This window comes from Salmo trutta, chromosome 7 (genome assembly GCF_901001165.1).
Source record: "Salmo trutta chromosome 7, fSalTru1.1, whole genome shotgun sequence".
NCBI lineage: Eukaryota > Metazoa > Chordata > Actinopteri > Salmoniformes > Salmonidae > Salmo > Salmo trutta.
Window position 1 is genome coordinate 57,291,260 of NC_042963.1, and position 21,407 is coordinate 57,312,666.

The following is a 21,407-nucleotide window of genomic DNA, read 5'->3' on the forward strand; positions in this document are numbered from 1 at the left end:
GTAAATTCCCCGGAAGTTTGCGGGGGTTATGCTTTTTCTGAACGTCACATGCTAATGCAAAAAGCTGTTTTTTGATATAAATATGAACTTGATTGAACAGACATGCATGTATTGTATAACACAATGTCCTAGGTGTGTCATCTGATGAAGATCATCAAAGGTTAGTGCTGCATTTAGCTGTGGTTTGGGTTTATGTGACATGATATGCTAGCTTGAAAAATGGCTGTCTGATTTTTTCTGGCTGGGCACTCTGCTGACATAATCTAATGTTTTGCTTTCGTTGTAAAGCCTTTTTGAAATCGGACAGTGGGGTTAGATTAACGAGATTCTTGTCTTTAAATAGCTGTAAAATAGTCATATGTTTGAGAAATTGAAGTAATAGTATTTCTAACGATTCAAAAATCGCGCCACTGGAATTTCAGTAGCTGTTACGTAGGTGGGACGAAATCGTCCCACATACCCGAGAGAGGTTAATAGTAACAGTTATGTAATGAATGTGTTCTTTATTAAAATCTATGTGTACTTTTTACCTAGTCACACATTGATGCACTTGACAATATGAAATAAAACAAGAAAGATAATGACTTCATGCTTCTTCATCAGTTTAATACGTTTGCATAATGTCTATGATAGTGTAGAGAGAAAGGACATACAGTTCATGAAAGTAGCCTATATGATAATTAGACAGCCCCTATTGGTTCCCTTTAGATAAAAGTATTTAATATTCCATGCAGTTAATGTAAATAAGAACAAATCAAAAGACTTCATTCTTCAAGGCCTAATCTACGTGGTTCTTCTTGTCACACTCAGAGTCATGGCAGCCGCACTTATCAATGTAAATGTAGTTCTGCATGATCTTCTTCCCGTCAGGGCAGAGCATCTCCACCTTCCTCTCACTGGTAGACATCTCCTGACAGCAGGAGCAGGAGTGCATCAAGGTGTTTTTCTCTGCAGAGTACCTAGCAAACAGGACACAACAAACATCACTGTTAGAAACAGTATTACATTTATTCTGCTATAGGTAAGCTCCCACTGATTTCTCACCCTTCTATCCAATTCCCCAAGTACAAATTCATGCAAGACCCAAATGCATGTTGCATTTGTTTCTATGTGCTTTTTTGGCGTGTGTGTGTGTGTTCTTATTTAGAGTTTGTACTCACATAGAAGACGTTCCACAGGATCCCCCGCAGGCTGAGATTTCCACTGGCACAGTAGACCTGCAGTTATTCACCTCTAGGTGACCTCATGTGGCTGGTGGTGTTCTTCACATCACAGTGACTATGTAAAGTGCCTGTTTAGGTAGACAGAGTTAAGGAGGACATTTTAAAGTGGTGAGTTTCCCCCTTACTATGTAAAGTGCACAGACTTTGAGCAACTTGAAAAAGTACACTGCTCAAAAAAATAAAGGGAACACTTAAACAACACAATGTAACTCCAAGTCAATCACACTTCTGTGAAATCAAACTGTCCACTTAGGAAGCAACACTGATTGACAATAAATGTCACATGCTGTTGTGCAAATGGAATAGACAACAGGTGGAAACTATAGGCAATTAACAAGACACCCCCAATAAAGGAGTGGTTCTGCAGGTGGTGACCACAGACCACTTCTCAGTTCCTATGCTTCCTGGCTGATGTTTTGGTCACTTTTGAATGCTGGCGGTGCTTTCACTCTAGTGGTAGCATGAGACGGAGTCTACAACCCACACAAGTGGCTCAGGTAGTGCAGCTCATCCAGGATGGCACATCAATGGGAGCTGTGGCAAGAAGGTTTGCTGTGTCTCTCAGCGTAGTGTCCAGAGCATGGAGGAGACAGGCCAGTACATCAGGAGACGTGGAGGAGGCCGTAGGAGGGCAACAACCCAGCAGCAGGACCGCTACCTCTGCCCATGTGCAAGGAAGAGCAGGAGGAGCACTGCCAGAGCCCTGCAAAATGACCTCCAGCAGGCCACAAATGTGCATGTGTCTGCACAAACGGTCAGAAACAGACTCCATGAGGGTGGTATGAGGGCCTGACGTCCACAGGTGGGGGTTGTGCTTATAGCCCAACACCGTGCAGGACGTTTGGCATTTGCCAGAGAACACCAAGATTGGCAAATTCGCCACTGGCGCCCTGTGCTCTTCACAGATGAAAGCAGGTTCACACTGAGCACATGTGACAGACGTGACAGAGTCTGGAGACGCCGTGGAGAACGTTCTGCTGCCTGCAACATCCTCCAGCATGGCCGGTTTGGCGGTGGGTCAGTCATGGTGTGGGGTGGCATTTCTTTGGGGGGCCGCACAACCCTCCATGTGCTCGCCAGAGGTAGCCTGACTGCCATTAGGTACCAAGATGAGATCCTCAGACCCCTTGTGAGGCCATATGCTGGTGCGGTTGGCCCTGGGTTCCTCCTAATGCAAGACAATGCAAGACCTCATGTGGCTGGAGTGTGTCAGCAGTTCCTGCAAGAGGAAGGCATTGATGCTATGGACTGGCCCGCCTGTTCCCCAGACCTGAATCCAATTGAGCACACCTGGGACATCATGTATCGCTCCATCCACCAACGCCACGTTGCGCCACAGACTGTCTAGGAGTTGGCGGATGCTTTAGTCCAGGTCTGGGAGGAGATCCCTCAGGAGACAAACCGCCACCTCATCAGGAGCATGCCCAGGCGTTGTAGGGAGGTCATACAGGCGCGTGGAAGCCACACACACTACTGAGCCTCATTTTGACTTGTTTTAAGAACATTACATCAAAGTTGGGTCAGCCTGTAGTGTGGTTTTCCACTTTAATTTTGACTGTGACTCCAAATCCAGACCTCCATGGGTTGATAAATGTGATTTCCATTGATTATTTTTGTGTGATTTTGTTGTCACCACATTCAACTATGTAAAGAAAAAAGTATTTAATAAGATTATTTAATTCATTCAGATCTAGGATGTGTTATTTTAGTGTTCCCTTTATTTCATTGAGCAGTGTATATCACATCATATCTGTATTCAGTTTCATCTACAAAACTCAACATTGATTTATTAAGTCATGAGAGGTTATGTTCATGAGAGGTTATGTTCATAAGAGGTTATGTTCATTAGAGGTTATGTTCATAAGAGGTTATGTTCATAAGAGGTTCATAAGAGGTTATGTTCATAAGAGGTCAGGTCCAATGACATGGTCCAATGACATGTTCCAATATCATGGTCCAATGACATGGTCCAATGACAGGGTCCAATGACAGGGTCCAATGACATGGTCAGTATAAAGGCTTCATAAACACTACAGAAATGTGTTACAAATCATCTATAACCATATGTCATGCTTTATAAAGGGTTCATAAATGTGGCAGAACTGTATGACATAACCCACTGTGTCAAATTAGACAAACCTGTGCTTTATAAAAGGTGGCATAAGCACTGCTTAATAAAAGCCTTAGGAATAATGAACCTATATTTATTGTAATTTTTAATGAGTTTATAGTAGTTAAGTGTTGAGTTAGATTACTTATTGTAGCTATCTCAGTTGTTATTTCAAATAATTTGCACGTCCTTACAACACTGTATATAGACACAATATGACATTTGAAAGGCCTTTATTCTTTTGGAACGTCTATGAGTGTAATGTTTACTGTTCATTTTTATAGTTAATTTCACTTTTGTTTATTATCTACTTCACTTGCTTTGACAATGTTAACATTTGTTTCCCATGCCAATAAAGCCCTTAAATGTAATTGAATTGGTGTGACAAAGGCATTTCCTAACACACCTGCTAAATTTCTTTCTTGTTACTTTTAAGGTTGGAATCAACATGCAGTACCTCCAGCAGAAAGAGAGGTAAGAAACCATTGGTCCACCAGCTCAGGGACAAGCTACACTATTCACAGTCCGGTGATTATGTCACAGAGTTATGCCACATTTATGAACCCTTTATAAAGCATGTTATAGATGCTTTGTAACACATTTATGCAGTGCTTATGAAAGCTTTATGAAGTAGCTAGAATGAAGACCTGTTTTGTGCAAACATTCCACTCCTTGTACTCCTTGTCATATGCCAAACATTTAGCACACACAGACTTGTACCCAGCTAACCTGCTGGCACGTTAAGGTGCCTCTATCTGGTCTCAACTCAGATCCTGTCTCTACTCATCGCATTTATTTATCTGACAGCAGTCCACCGTCTCGTTGACCAACACCTCACCGTACTTCTTACAGGTAACAATTTCTTGTGGCGGACATTTCACTGGTTCACACTGGACACTCATTATGTCAGCATTACATGTACACTTCTGGCAGTTACTGTACCACGTCTCACCAAACTGTGTTGGGACAAAACAAACACTGTTAGCAGAAACTTCAAACTTATTAAGACGAGGACTGGCAACCCCTCAGAACCTGGTTCCTCTCTTGGTTTATTCCTAGGTTCCTTCCTTCTAGGGAGTTTTTCCTAGCCACTCTTTCTGCCTCTGCATTGTCTGCTCTTTGAGGTTTTAGGCTGGGTATCTGTAAAGCACTTTGTGACCACTGCTGATGAAGAAAGGCTTTATCAAATACATTTGATTGATTAATAATAACAATAGGGCTCCAGCCTCTTCAGGGCTTGGACCACTAACAAGCCCCAATGAAACTAGTAAACTGCTTAAAATAATTGGGGTTCTATACAGAATCTTTTTGTGGGATATAATGTGAAGTGAGCTGTTGAACCATTTCTTCTGACAGATTCATTGTGGTATACATCTACATTATTACCTGTTTGGGTTTTCCATCAGGTCCAGTACATCCTTGAAGGGAAAATAAGATTTTAAGTCATACATGGTGGTACTTTGAGGCACAATTAAACAATGTATTCCTCAAACTGACATATCCTTACCACAGTCACGAACACAGGTGTCAGAGAATGTGTTGAACAAGACGGTACCCTCAGGGCAGAAACAGCCCTCCATGAATGAGTCACATACAAAGTCACGGGTCATTTGTGCTCCCTGACATGAATGCACATATTTGTCATTGTATCTATGACAAGAGAAAACAATTCATTACAGACTATAAACGTTTAATATAATGGAAACCTTTAAGAATGTATGTCCATTAGGTCGTGTGGTAAAATAATGAGATGGGAATGAGATGAGATGGGAATGAGATGAGATGGGAATGAGATGAGATGGGAATGAGATGGGAATGAGATGGGAATGAGATGGGAATGAGATGGGAATGAGATGAGAATGAGAATGAGATGGGAATGAGATGAGATGGGAATGAGATGAGATGGGAATGAGATGAGATGGGAATGAGATGAGATGGGAATGAGATGAGAATGAGAATGAGATGGGAATGAGATGAGATGGGAATGAGATGGGAATGAGATGAGATGGGAATGAGATGAGATGGGAATGAGATGAGATGGGAATGAGATGAGAATGAGAATGAGATGGGAATGAGATGAGATGGGAATGAGATGAGAATGAGATGGGAATGAGATGGGAATGAGATGAGAATGAGATGGGATTGAGATGAGATGGGAATGAGATGGGAATGAGATGAGAATGAGATGGGAATGAGATGAGAATGAGATGGGAATGAGATGAGAATGAGATGGGAATGAGATGAGAATGAGAATGAGATGGGAATGAGATGAGATGGGAATGAGATGGGAATGAGATGAGAATGAGATGAGATGGGAATGAGATGAGAATGAGATGAGATGGGAATGAGATGAGATGGGAATGAGATGGGAATGAGATGAGAATGAGATGGGAATGAGATGAGATGGGAATGAGATGAGATGGGAATGAGATGAAATGGGAATGAGATGAGAATGAGATGGATACCTTGAATTGCATGTTGGCTGGATAGTTGAGCCACATGCCTTATACACTTTGGTCTTAGGGCAGTTCTGGTCTTAGGGTAGTTCTGTAATATGGTCAAGATGGAATGATTGACAAAACAGTAAGAGCACAATTTGTAAATGCAGGTTGCCAAAATACAATTAATATTGATAAATCTTAAAGTTATTAGAATTATTTAAAATTGTATTAACATCTTTTCTGCATCCCAAATGGAATCCTATTCCCTACATAGATCACTACTTTTGGCAGCATTCTGGTCAAAAGCAGTGCACTATGTAGGGAATAGAATCCCATTTGGGATACAACCCTTATTTGATATGAAAGTCCTTCCCTACCACATTTTCCATTAGTTGAGTTCCTCCAGTCGATACAGACTCCAGCTGCTGCACACCTCACGGCGTAGGCTTCCAGGCTGGAGCAGCCGATTGAGATATTTGGCATGTGGCAGACATCAAACTGACAGGCCTCGAAGACGGGTTGTGGTGGGATAACGTCATGGCATTGATTAACTTGTTAACCTGTTGGGGATAGGGGGCAGTATTTTCACGGCTGGATATAAAACGTACCCGATTTAATCTGGTTATTATTCCTGCCCAAAAACTAGAATATGCGAGTTGAGTTGATGTCAAAGAGCTCCATTTTGGTCTCATCTGACCACAACATTTTCACCAGTTGCCCTCTGAGTCATTGAGATGTTCATTGGCAAACTTCAGACGGGTATGTATATGTATTCTTGAGCAGGAGGACCTTACGGGCGCTGCAGGATTTCAGTCCTTCATGGCGTAGTGTGTTACCAATTGTTTTCATGGTGACTATGGTCCCAGCTGCCTTGAGATCATTGACAAGATCCTCCCATGTGGTTCTGGGCTGATTCCTCACCGTTCTCATGATCATTGCAACGCCACGAGGTGAGATCTTGCAATGAGCCCCAGGCCGAGGGATATTGACAGTTCTTTTGTGTTTCTTCCATTTGCGAATAATCGCACCAAATGTCACCTTCTCACCAAGCTTCTTGGCGATGGTCTTGTAGCCCATTCCAGCCTTGTGTAGGTCTACAATCTTGTCCCTGACATCCTTGGAGAGCTCTTTGGTCTTGGCCATGGTAGAGAGTTTGGAATCTGATTGATTGATTGTTTCTGTGGACAGGTGTCTTTTTTACAGGTAACAAGCTGCGGTTAGGAGCACTCCCTTTAACTTGGGGGCAGTATTTTCACGGCCGGATAAAAAACGTACCCAATTTAATCTGGTTATTACTCCTGCCCAGAAACTAGAATATGCATATAATTAGTAGCTTTGGATAGAAACCACTCCAAAGTTTCTAAAACTGTTTGAATGGTGTCTGTGAGTATAACAGAACTCAAATGGCAGGCCAAAACCTGAGAAGATTATGTACAGGAAGTACCCTGTCTGACCATTTCTTGGCCTTCTTTGTCATCTCTATCCAAAACAGAGGACCTCTGCTGTAACGTGACACTTTCTAAGGCTCCCATAGGCTCTCAGAAGGCGCCAGAACGTTGAATGATGACTCTGCAGTCTCTGGCTGAAAAACAGTAGCGCATTTGGATAGTGGTTGATCTGAGAACAATGAGACGGGTGCGCGCGTGCACGTGAAGAGGCCATTTTACATTTTAAGTCTTTGAACGAAAACATTATCGAAAACATTATCGGAATATTATCGCTATTTTACGAGAAAAATCTTATAAAAATTGATTTTAAACAAAGTTTGACATGCTTCGAAGTACGGTAATTTTGAAATTATTTGTGAAGCATCTGTGAAGTTCTTATGAAGACTTCCTTAATGAATAAAAATGTTTATATGGCATAAAAAGTCTGCAAGATAAGTTTGGTTCTAAGTTTTTGGAACAACAACCATTGCCTTTAACAGAAAGTTTACAGACTTTCATGTATACAGTGTCATAGCAACCTCAATGAGACTCCCTTGGTAATATAGCTGTCTCTCTGTGTTATTACAAGGTTGCACGTCTTACGGGCTAAGTATGATGTCACAGATTGCTGTGTTTCCTGACGGGCAGGGTGGAGGCGTAGGGGTAGGTGGGGTAGGTGGGGTAGGGGGTTGCAGTTCACAGTAGGTTGCAGTTAGCATCAGGAATCTTCCATTCATGAGCCATCCCAGGACATGATGGATGAATCTGTCCATTCGGTAATCTGCAATCGCTATTCCTGTTATTGTCACAGGTACCTTTATAAAGGTAAAATACATATGGGAATGAGAATAAACACAAGTTCTTTGATGTTAGAAACTCTCATAACTTTAAGCCTACCTACAGTATTTTTTTATTGGTTATGCTATCATTGTAACTTTACAGTGAACTTTTTAATGCCATGAAAATACAATAACATTCAACAAAATAACATCAAATCATTGCAACAAATGTTCAGTTTACTCACAGAGTACTACAAGCTGTTCTTCTGATTCATACTGAAAGTGTTTATTGTCTACATAATGGGTACATTCCAAATGGAACCCTATCCACCCTGGTTAAAAGGAGTGCACTACAATGGAACCCTATTCCCCCTGGTTAAAAGGAGTGTACTACATTGGGACCCTATTCTCCCTGGTTAAAAGGAGTGCACTACAATGGGACCCTATTCTCCCTGGTTAAAAGGAGTGCACTACAATGGGACCCTATCTCTCTAATTCTCTCTTTCTCTCTTTCTCTCTTTCTTTCTTTCTCTCTCTCTCTCGGAGGACCTGAGCCCTAGGACCATGCCTCAGGACTACCTGACATGATGACTCCTTGCTGTCCCCAGTCCACCTGGCCGTGCTGCTGCTCCAGTTTCAACTGTTCTGCCTGCGGCTATGGAACCCTGACCTGTTCACCGGACGTGCTACCTGTCCCAGACCTGCTGTTTTCAACTCTCTAGAGACAGCAGGAGCGGTAGAGATACTCTCAATGATCGGCTATGAAAAGCCAACTGACATTTACTCTTGAGGTGCTGACTTGTTGCACCCCCGACAACTGTGATTATTATTATTTGACCATGCTGGTCATTTATGAACATTTGAAAATCTTGGCCATGTTCTGTTATAATCTCTACCCGGCACAGCCAGAAGAGGACTGGCCACCCCTCATAGCCTGGTACCTCTCTAGGTTTCTTCCTAGGTTTTGGCATTTCTAGGGAGTTTTTCCTAGCCATCGTGCTTCTACACATGCATTGCTTGCTGTTTGGTGTTTTAGGCTGGGTTTCTGTACAGCACTTTGAGATATCAGCTGATGTAAGAAGGGCTATATAAATACATTTGATTTGATTTGATTTATTCCCCCTGGTTAAAAGGAGTGCACTACAATGGGACCCTATTCCCCCTGATTAAAAGGAGTGCACTACATTGGGACCCTATTCCCCCTGGTTAAAAGGAGTGCACTACATTGGGACCCTATTCCCCCTGGTTAAAAGGAGTGCACTACATTGGGACCCTATTCCCCCTGGTTAAAAGGAGTGCACTACATTGGGACCCTATTCCCCCTGGTTAAAAGGTGGTTAAAAGGAGTGCACTACAATGGGACCCTACTCCCCCTGGTTAAAAGGAGTGCACTACAATGGGACCCTATTCCCCCTGATTAAAAGGAGTGCACTACATTGGGACCCTACTCCCCCTGATTAAAAGGTGGTTAAAAGGAGTGCACTATATTGGGACCCTATTTCCCCTGGTTAAAAGGAGTGCACTACATTGGAACCCTATTCCCCCTGGTTAAAAGGAGTGCACTACATTGGGACACTATTCCCCTTGGTTAAAAGGTGGTTAAAAGGAGTGCACTATATTGGAACCCTATTCCCCCTGGTTAAAAGGAGTGCACTACATTGGGACACTATTCCCCTTGGTTAAAAGGTGGTTAAAAGGAGTGCACTATATTGGGACCCTATTTCCCTGGTTAAAAGGAGTGCACTATATTGGGACCCTATTCCCCCTGGTTAAAAGGAGTGCACTACATTGGGACCCTATTCCCCCTGGTTAAAAGGAGTGCACTACATTGGGACCCTATTCCCCCTGGTTAAAAGGTGGTTAAAAGGAGTGCACTACAATGGGACCCTAGTCCCCCTGGTTAAAAGGAGTGCACTACAATGGGACCCTAGTCCCCCTGGTTAAAAGGAGTGCACTACATTGGGAACAGTGTACCATTTGGGATGTAGACAATGCCTACATACTTACCACGCTGCCCCTCTGTGTTGTTGTGGAATAGGGAGTTTGGCAGGGTTACACTGAACATAATGGACTTAAACATCACTGTTGCTTTAATGGCAGGGATCTTCAACAGTAACTCTACCCCAGTGCTGGTGATCATGAGGTCTTCATTAGAAAAGGTCGGGAAGATCTGATTTCCATTGATGTAAACCTTGTGAATGATGAGGAAAAACATGACATAATGAATGAGAATAGAGAACAGAATAACATTACAATACTGTAGATAAGATATGGTTTCCAGAACTAAATTAATCTTTTGTCAATAAAATGAAATTCTTTGAAATGTCATGGGACTGTTTCAGATACCTTGATGATGGTTTTTGAGTTAACGTGATGACATCATCAAAGTGGTTAACCAATATGTAATGTTGTTAAATAACTATTTGTAACTACTGAAGTGTAGTACTGCAAATTACATTTGTCGTAGTCGGCAAGATCAGATTTTCCTATTAATTAATACCCCCACGTTACAAAAAGTAAATAATACATTTCAAAATATGAAGCTAGATTATTTTATGTCTTAAAGTGGTATGAGAATCTCTCTCAAAGAATGTCTATCTCAAAGAATGTCTAGCTCAAAGAATGCCTGTATCAAAGAATGTCTATATCAAAGAATGCCTGTATCAAAGAATGTCTGTATCAAAGAATGCCTGTATATAATAATTTGTCACAGGGGTTGATGAATGGAGACCAAGACGCAGCGTGGATAGTGCTCATTCTTAATTCTTTAATAACAACAAAAAAACAGAAACACAACCAACAACAGTCCCATTAGGTACACTTAGACTAAACGGGAACAACTACCCACAAACCACAAAAGAAAACAGGCTGCCTAAGTATGGCTTCCAATCAGAGACAACGAAAGACACCTGCCTCTGATTGGAAACCATACCCGGCCAAACATGGAAAAACAACACATAGAAATAGAAAACTAGAAAACTCCCACATAGAAACAGAAAACCCCAAAACCCACACAAAACAACCCCCTGCCACGCCCTGACCATATTACTATGGCAAATGACCTCTTTACCTGGTCAGGACGTGACAGAATTAAAGTGGTATGAGAATCTCTCTCAAATAATGTCTGTATCAAAGAATGTCTATCTCAAAGAATGTCTAGCTCAAAGAATGCCTGTATCAAAGAATGTCTGTATCAAAGAATGTCTGTATCAAAGAATGTCTGTATCAAAGAATGCCTGTATCAAAGAATGCCTGTATCAAAGAATGCCTGTATCAAAGAATGTCTGTATCAAAGAATGCCTGAATCAAAGAATGTCTGTTTCAAAGTGCACTTTTATAAATGTGTATAAATGTGTACAATAGCACAGTTATAATTACCACATTTGTTGTCACGTTTAATCTCTTCGGAATAAGAACGATTTTATAGGACTTGTAATAGACAATCAGAGACTGAGGGCAGGTCGCATGTCCAGACGGATCGCAGTTATAGTTGTCGATGTTGACACTGAAGTTCTGTCGAGGAACTATTTCTTTAATCAAAACGTAGGTGCAGTTTTCCTGGAAACTGTAATATTGGCCATCAAATGTGACGTAGTGAGGGTCTCCCCATCCATAGCATATACCTGAGAGATGGAACAGAAAAAGGTAGCAAATAGATAGATCACTCATCAATGCAAGAGTTTAAAGTCCTACTAAGTCTCCTTTTCACCTCATTTAACACCTGATTTACTGAACACAACAGGTGGTCTAGGTATCCTCATGAAATGGCACAAGCTGATAACACCACAATGTCACCAGCAGATCAGACCAAGGGTACAACTTTCACTGGGGATGGGGGGACGAGGGGGATGGTGGGAATTACCCTCACATTCTGAAATTGCATTTTTGTCCCCCCCCACACAGTTTTATCATTGGAATGTGATACAAAACAAGGCAACACTGTGCTTTAGGACCATGCGGATGCCTCTGAGTGGTTGAGTAGGCTGTTTGGTGTGTTTATCTGACTGGATGAAAATAATAATAATAATACTTATGTCCCCCCCACTTCTAAAACCAAAGTTGCGCCCCTGGATCAGACTAACTCTTTGAAGTTTGCAGTTGTTTCCAAAAAAAACACATTTTACACAACACTATGAACTACACGACACTATAACTATACAACACTATGAACTACACAACACTATAACTATACAACACTATGAACTACACAACACTATGAACTACACAACACTATGAACTACACAACACTATAACTACACAACACTATGAACTACACAACACTATAACTATACAACACTATGAACTACACAACACTATGAACTACACAACACTATGAACTACACAACACTATAACTACACAACACTATGAACTACACAACACTATAACTACACAACACTATGAACTACACAACACTATGAACTACACAACACTATGAGCTACACAATACTACGAACTAAGAAACACACTATGAACTACACAACACTATGAACTACACAACACTATAACTACACAACACTATGAACTACACAACACTATAACTATACAACACTATGAACTACACAACACTATGAACTACACAACACTATAACTACACAACACTATGAACTACACAGCACTATGAACTACACAACACTATGAACTACACAACACTATGAACTACACAACACTATGAACTACACAACACTATGAGCTACACAACACTATAACTACACAACACTATGAACTACACAACACTACGAACTACACAACACTATGAACTACACAACACTATGTACTACACAACACTTTAAACTACACAACACTATGAACTACACAACACTATGAACTACACAACACTATGAACTACACAACACTATGTACTACACAACACTATGAACTAAGAAACACAAATATTCTGTTTAATTTATTTCATTACCTTTCTTGGTGGAATGGCATATTCACAGCCCATGTAAGGTGTAGTCGGGGACAATGTAGATGGTGTAGAATGTGTAGCTTCTGTTGTTGCTGAGACAGTGCTGACTGTAGTTGAGACAGTGCTGACTGTAGCTGGGGTCGTAGAGGGACATGGTCTGGCTTGTTTCTCAACAATACAACTTGAGTTACAGTAGGAGGTGAAACACCAGCCTGCCCCGTCAGTCTCATTATATATCAAGGAACCTAAACAAAAACATATTATTAGTAATGAATAGATATTAAATGAAGTGTATGAATGCATTATGTAGTCAGAATTTATCATTTTAATGAAGGAAACTATCACTTACCAGCAGGGAAATGTAGATTTTTGTATGTGCAAAAACATAATGTGGTAGGGGTAGTGGTAGTGGTAGGGGTTGTTGTTGGGGTAGTGGTAGGGGTAGTGGTAGTGGTAGGGGTAGTGGTAGGGGTAGTGGTAGTGGTAGGGGTAGTGGTAGGGGTAGTGGTAGTGGTAGGGGTAGTGGTAGGGGTAGTGGTAGTGGTAGTGGTAGGGGTAGTGGTAGGGGTAGTGGTAGTGGTAGGGGTAGTGGTAGGGGTAGTGGTAGGGGTAGTGGTAGGGGTAGTGGTAGTGGTAGTGGTAGGGGTAGTGGTAGTGGTAGGGTAGGGTAGTGGTAGGGGTAGTGGTAGGGGTAGGGGTTGTTGTTGGGGTAGTGGTAGGGGTTGTGGTAGTGGTAGTGGTAGGGTTGTCGTTGGGGTAATGATAGGGGTTGTCGTTGGGGTAGTGGTAGGGGTAGGGGTAGTGGTAGTGGTAGGGGTAGTGGTAGTGGTAGGGTTGTCGTTGGGGTAATGATAGGGGTTGTCGTTGGGGTAGTGGTAGGGGTAGGGGTAGTGGTAGTGGTAGGGGTAGTGGTAGTGGTAGGGGTTGTTGTTGTGGTAATGATAGGGGTTGTTGTTGGGGTAATGATAGGGGTTGTGGCTGGGGTAATGATAAGGGTTGTTGTTGGGGTAATGGTAGGGTTGTGGCTGGGGTAATGATAAGGGTTGTTGTTGGGGTAATGGTAGGGTTGTGGCTGGGGTAATGATAGGGGTTGTGGCTGGGGTAATGATAGGGGTTGTGGGTGGGGTAAAGGTAGGGGTTGTGGCTGGGGTAAAGGTAGGGTTTGTGGCTGGGGTAATGGTAGGGGTTGTGGTTGGGGTAATGGTAGGGGTTGTGGCTGGGGTAATAGTAGGGGTTGTGGGTGGGGTAAAGGTAGGGGTTGTGGCTGGGGTAAAGGTAGGGTTTGTGGCTGGGGTAATGGTAGGGGTTGTGGTTGGGGTAATGGTAGGGGTTGTGGCTGGGGTAATGGTAGGGGTTGTGGCTGGGGTAGTGAAATGAGTTGTTGTTGGGGTAATGATAGGGGTTGTTGTTGGGGTAATGATAGGGGTTGTTGTTGGGTTTGCTTTTGAGTTGCTTTTGTATATGGTAGATTTGTGACTACAGTGAAGCCTGTTGTTGTGGTAGATACTTTGGTGGTGGCTGTTGTCGTTTCCTCAGAGGTAGTCCTCGTCTGAGTTGTTGTTGTGGGTGTTGTTGATTCTGGACCAGTTGTAATTTCCTCTGTTGTTTCGCTTGTTGTGGAATATGTTGTTGTCTCAGACGTTACTGTGGTTGATGGACTTCCTGTGGTGGTTGTTGTTGTTGTGGTAGTGGTAGTAGGTGTTGTTGATTCTGGACCAGTTGTAACTTCCTCTGTTACTTGTGTTGTTATCTTTTTATGGTATGGGGGCATACTGGAGCCATCTCCCCCGGTTACCCCAGTACAGAAACATTAACTTTTTAAGGTATCGGGGACAGTATTTTCATTTTCGGATGAAAAGCGAGCCCAGAGTAAACTGCCTAATACTCGGGCCCAGAGTCAAATATTTGCATATTATTGGTAGATTTGGATAGAAAACACTCTGAAGTTTCTAAAACTGTTTGAATGATGTCTGTGAGTATAACAGAACTCATATGGCAGGCAAAAACCTGAGAAAAATCCAACCAGGAAGTGGGAAATCTGAGAATTGTAGTTCTTCTTTTGAATCCCTATCGAAACTACATTGTCTGTGGGGTCACGTTGCACTTCCTAAGGCTTCCATTGGCTGTCAAACACCTTAAGAAACGTGTTTCATCCTTCTCCTGTTACTGGGCAGAAAATAGGAGCTCAGTCAATGAGTGGACTGCCTGGGACCAGTGAGTTGTTTACTGCGCGGGCACATTTGGCGCGCCGCTCCTTCTTTTTCCTCTGTAATGAATACGCTATTGTCCGGTTGGAATATTATCGACGTTTTATGTTAAATAGACCCTAAGGATTGATTGTAAACAACGTTTCACATGTTTCTACGAACGGTAATGGAACTATTTAACTTTTCGTGTCTGGATTTACGATCGCGCATAAATATGGAGTTTTTCGAACAAAAATAACATTTCTTGTGGAAGTAGGAGTCCTGGGAGTGCATTCTGACGAAGATCAGCAAAGGTAAGAGAATATTTATAATACTAATTCTGAGTTTAGTTGACCCCAGAACATGGCGGGTATCTGTATAGCTTGCTTTTATGGTTGAGCTATGTTCTCAGAATATTGAAAAATGTGCTTTCTCCGTAAAGCTGTTTTAAAATCTGACAAAGCGGTTGCATCCAGGAGTAGTCTATCTATAATTCTTTAAATAATTGTTATTTATTTTGTCAACATTTATGATGAGTATTTTTGTAAATTAATGTGCTCATTCACCGGGTGTTTTGGTGGGAATACATTTTCTGAACATCACGCGCCAATGTAAAATGGGGTTTTTGGATATAAATATGAACTTTATCTAGCAAAACATACATGTATTGTGTAACATGAAGTCCTATGAGTGCCATCTGATGAAGATCATCAAAGGTTAGTGAATATTTTAGCTGTATTTTTGATTTTTGTGATGCATGTCCTTGCTTAGAGAATGGCTGTGTGGTTTTTCTTGTGAAGTTTATGTCCTAACATAATCTAATTTTATGCTTTCGCCATAAAGCCTTTTTGAAATCGGACAATGTGGTTAGATTAACGAGAAGTTTATCTTTAAAAGGGTGTAAAATAGTTGATTGTTTGAGAAAATGAAATTATGAGATTTTTGCTGTTTTGTATTTCGTGCCCTGATATTTCAATGGCTGTTGATAGTGTGTACTGCGGGTGGGACGCTAGCGTCCCACGTAGCCCACAGAAGTTATGGATGGAGTTGTTGACTTAGTTGTTGTTGTTGGACGTTCTGTTGTTGTTGTTGTTGTTGCGGTTGTTGTTGTTGTTGTTGTTGTTGTTGTTGTTGTGGTTGTTGGGGTTGTTGTTGTTGTTGTTGTTGTTGTTGTTGTTGTTGTTGTGGTTGTTGGGGTTGTTGTTGTTGTTGTTGTTGTTGGGGTAGTTGTTGTTGTTGGACTTTCTGTTGTTGTTGTTGTTGCTGTTGGGGTAGTTGTTGTTGTTGTTGTTGTTGTTGGTGCTGTTGTTGGGGTAGTTGTTGTTGTTGGACTTTCTGTTGTTGTTGTTGTTGTTGTTGGACTTTCTGTTGTTGTTGTTGTTGTTGTTGGGGTGGTTGTTGTTGTTGTTGTTGTTGTTGTTGGGGTAGTTGTTGTTGTTGAACTTTCTGTTGTTGTTGTTGTTGTTGTTTGGGTAGTGGTAGGAGTTGTTGTTGGGGTAGTGGTAGAAGTTTTTGGGGTAGTAGTAGGAGTTGTTGTTGGGGTAGCTGTAGTAGTTGTTGTGGTAGTGGTAAGTTTTGATGTTGGGGTAGTTGTCGTAGCTGTTGGGGTAGTGGTAGTAGTTGTTGTGGGGGTAGTGGTACGTGTTGTTGTTGGGGTAGTGGTATAAGTTGTAATGGTTGTTGTGGGCCTTTCTGAGGTGGTAGTTGTCTCATTGCTACAAACATCAACACAACATCTGACTCTGATCTCGTAGTTGTAGCATATTGGTGGGATGCCTTGATCCTTGTTGTGGCATATGAGTCCAACTGAGGGATTGCATTCAACATTTTGACCTAGTTCGGCCAAAGGAACATCGATGTTTTCTTTGGATCTGCATTCTACTTCCTTAGGTTGGTTACAAATATTGTTACCAGATTTCCTTATATTTTCTATGGTTTCATAATCTCCTCCTTTTTCTATAGTAGGATAGTGACTGTCAATCCAGCCTGACCAATCACAGACAGTCTTGATCAGGCAGTGTGGAGTAGTAGTGGGTGAAGTGGTTGTTGGTGAAGTAGGAGTTGTTGTGGGGGTAGTGGTAGGGGTTGTTGTGGGGGTAGTGGTAGGGGTTGTTGTGGGGGTAGTGGTAGGGGTTGTTGTGGGGGTAGTGGTAGGGGTTGTTGTGGGGGTAGTGGTAGGGGTTGTTGTGGGGGTAGTGGTAGGAGTTGTTGTGGGGGTAGTGGTAGGAGTTGTTGTGGGGGTAGTGGTAGGGGTTGTTGTGGGGGTAGTGGTAGGGGTTGTTGTGGGGGTAGTGGTAGGGGTTGTTGTGGGGGTAGTGGTAGGGGTTGTTGTGGGGGTAGTGGTAGGGGTTGTTGTGGGGGTAGTGGTAGGGGTTGTTGTGGGGGTAGTGGTAGGGGTTGTTGTGGGGGTAGTGGTAGGGGTTGTTGTGGGGGTAGTGGTAGGGGTTGTTGTGGGGGTAGTGGTAGGGGTTGTTGTGGGGGTAGTGGTTGTTGTGGGGGTAGTGGTAGGGGTTGTTGTGGGGGTAGTGGTTGTTGTGGGGGTAGTGGTAGGGGTTGTTGTGGGGGTAGTGGTAGGGGTTGTTGTGGGGGTAGTGGTAGGGGTTGTTGTGGGGGTAGTGGTTGTTGTGGGGGTAGTGGTAGGGGTTGTTGTGGGGGTAGTGGTTGTTGTGGGGGTAGTGGTAGGGGTTGTTGTGGGGGTAGTGGTTGTTGTGGGGGTAGTGGTAGGGGTTGTTGTGGGGGTAGTGGTAGGGGTTGTTGTGGGGGTAGTGGTAGGGGTTGTGTAGGTGGTAGGGGTTGTTTTGTGGGTAGTGGTAGGGGTTGAGAAAACAAATACTGTTGTGGTCGGTGCTTGAGTGGATATCTGTGTTGTTGTAACACTTGGTGTAGTTGGTGGAGTTGTGGTGCTGGGACAGTGGTTCATAATCCGGACAATGGTTCCGTTCTCTTTGCAGGTGGCAGTAGTGCAGGTCTCATCACCGTCAGATGTGTGATATATGGTCGCTCCATACGGGTATGTTCTGCCGTCGTATAAACAATAGCAAGCTGCAATAGGATTTTCACACGGAACACAAGTTATTATCATGTAATCATCTTGTCATGTTACCTTCTTGGTAATAATGTAGGCTAATGTTTCAGTTTGTAGTGGTTTTCCTTACCTTGGACATCATAGCTGCATCTGACCTCAGTTGATGAGCAACGACTAGAAAAAGAAAGAAGGTTACAGTACCTTTCAAATTCAAATAAAATATTAAGAGCTGTTTGTTATGAAGTACAAAACAATGTTATATGTTATATTCACAATAAGGTATTAACAGGTCAAATCCCAATAAGGTATATACAGGTCAAATCACAATAAGGTTTTAACAAGTCAAATCCCAATAAGGTATATACAGGTCAAATCACAATAAGGTTTTAACAAGTCAAATCCCAATAAGGTTTTAACAGGTCAAATCACAATAAGGTTTTAACAGGTCAAATCCCAATGACGTATAAACAGGTCAAATCACAATATGGTTTTAACAGGTCAAATCACAATCTTTGAAAAGCAAAATGAATTGAATGGTAGGAAAACCTCTTTGTAGGGGGACTATTGACTTTGCCTTATCTCACCAGAAATACAGGCTACCTTGAACTTATACCAACCATATTAAATCCTATGTAATGTAAATACAGTATCTATGTATATGTCAAAATGTTGATCTGAAAACATACCATTTCTGACAGTTCTCCTTGGAAGGTATAACCTCTCCCTCATTGTAATGAGTTCCATCTCCATCGTAGCAACCACAGTCCACGATAGGGACACACTTCATGGAACTTTCTTCCAAATAAGGCTTGGCCGAAGGACATTTTGGATAGCAACCTTTAAGATATAAACAGTCCATTTAATCCAGGACACCTGCACAGATTAGATCATCCTCATGGTATCTAGTTCACCAAAGCTGTAATGGATATGATATTTCAATATTTGTATTTCGTTTTCAGTATAGATGGACAAGGGAGGGCATTACATATTTTATACTGTGCATTTGTTTAACAACTTGGAATGTAAATTGTCAAAATCAAACGGCCAAGCTGTTATGAAGGGCTATTAGTTACCTTCCAGCGCAGGGATCTGACTGGAGCATGTTCCTGAGGGATTCTTGCAGGTCTTCATACAGGGATATCCACATGGATTATAATGCCACTCACACTCACCAATAGGGTTGTAGAAATCACAGAACAGAGCTGGTGAAATTAAAAACATGTCACATTTTAACCGGGGTCCCAAAAGAGGATTGATTGAAAAGTTACACATACAAATCATAAATTAGAATTTCGTCCCTATAGCAAAACAATCCCACCTATCCATCAATCAATTGTCCCACTCAAAGCAAATGACTCACGGCAGATGTCTGGTGTTCTCCACTTGATACAAGCCCCTGCCTCGTTACAGGCCTGGGCGTAGGCTGCTACAGCTGTACAGAAACACTCGCAGTCTTCCCCAGTGTCACAGGCACACGAGTCCCTCACACAGGCATCATAGAATGGCGTGGGGTCCACCTTTTAGTAAGATGCATTAAGCCATCATTTATTTATTCAATGCATTTCTCAGCTTGTTAAACAGACTACAGATGAACTATTGACGATGATTATTATTGGGTTGGATGGTTGACTTTATGTTTTTGTTTTCTGTTTCAGTACTACTTTTGATGTTGGCTGTTGTCTTTTATGGTGACTGTGTGGACATTCACATGATTATTGACAAACCAATTTTATTAGAAAGATTGCCATGTACCATCATGCAACTCTGCTTGTCATTGTGTACCTTATAGGAAACCTGTTAGCCCAAGACTTGTGCTACAGAATTATTGGCTGTTATAATTTCTACCATATGTTTGTTATTATGACCCTGAGGTCATAATAAATTAACTCTTGTTGAAGCATTAACCTTATTGACCCTGAGGCTGTGAGGCCGTGTATATTAAAACTTCTTCAGGCTAGGGTCTATTTTTTTCCACTTCCTGTCTGACTGACATGCCCAAAGTAAACTGCCTGTTACTCAGGCCCCGAAGCCAGGATATGCATATAATTGGTACCATTGGATATGAAACACTTTGAAGTTTGTAGAAATGTTAAGACAATGTATGAGACTATAACACAATTGACATGGTAGGAGAAAATCCAAAGAAAAACCAACCAGAATTGTATTTTTTAAGAGCCAATGCTCTTCCAATGGAACGTTTCGGGTCATATCCAAATCCAGCTCCAGATTGCAATTCCTATGGTTTACCACTAGATGTCAACGGTCTTTGTTCAAGGTTTCAGGCTTGTTTCTTCCCAAACGAGGAAGAATTTTGAGTTTTAGTACTGGGAGTCAGAGTTGGAAATCAGTCTGTGCGCACGCGACAAAGAGGACACGCACCTGCTTGTTTTGCTTTTCTATTGAACATACTTCTTTCTGTATTAAATATTATAGTTTAACCTCTTGACGGTCGCCTAGGATAGGGGGCGCTACAGCGATTTTAGAAAAAAAATTGTGCCCATTTTAAACGGCCTCCTACTCAAACTCAGAAGCTAGGATATGCATATAATTAATACTTGTGGATAGAAAACACCCTAAAGTTTCTAAAACTGTTTGAATGGTGTCTGTGAGTATAACAGAACTCATATGGCAGTCAAAACCCAGAGACAGATCGTAACAGGATGTGGAATTCTGAATTGCGGACTCAACTTCATCACTTTGCCTATAAATCACACTGTGAGCTATGGTTCATTGAGCACTTCCTATTGCTTCCACTAGATGTCCCCAGTCTTTACAAAGTGGTTTGAGCCTTCTACTGTGAAAACTGACAGAATGAGAGTCTGTGGAACGTGGTCACATGAAGAGGGCCATCACCATTTTGACGCCGGCGCCCCTGGCTACCCTCCCCTTTCGAAACGTTTTGAAAGACAATGCAATCGTCCCCCTTGAATGTTATTGGAGCTCTGGTTGAAAAAGGCCCTAAAGATTTATGCCTAGCCCCTTAACTATTGTTGAAGCCAACCATATTATTGTACTTATGCAGTGCCACTTTGGCTGCGTTTACCCAGGCAGTCCAATTCAGATCATTCACCAATTAATTGCACATCTGATACCAATTGATTTCATGTGTAAACAGCAACAACAAAAAACAAATGGAATCTGATGTTTTGAGCTCTGATTTATACCACTTCCATATGTCAATCTCAATCCTGATTCAAACCCAATTCTCTACGTGATCTCTGTCTGGACGCTCAGATCTGATGTTTTTGCTCTAAAGTGGGTTTTTTGCACATTACCTGCCATTACCATGACAACCACCCAAAA

The 21,407-nt window shown here is 42.0% G+C and overlaps 1 long non-coding RNA gene and 1 pseudogene across 1 annotated transcript; both read right to left on the bottom strand.

Moving 5' to 3' along the window:
• Positions 1 to 585: 585 nt before the first annotated feature.
• On the bottom strand, positions 586 to 1,268 carry LOC115196598 (uncharacterized). The gene is made up of 2 exons (XR_003878876.1): positions 1,161 to 1,268; positions 586 to 959 (listed from the first exon to the last, which is right to left on the bottom strand). It is a non-coding gene; the product is annotated as an uncharacterized LOC115196598 (long non-coding RNA).
• Positions 1,269 to 4,014: 2,746 nt separating this feature from the next.
• On the bottom strand, positions 4,015 to 19,862 carry LOC115196653 (mucin-2-like; annotated as a pseudogene).
• Between the last annotated feature and the right edge of the window lie 1,545 nt (positions 19,863 to 21,407).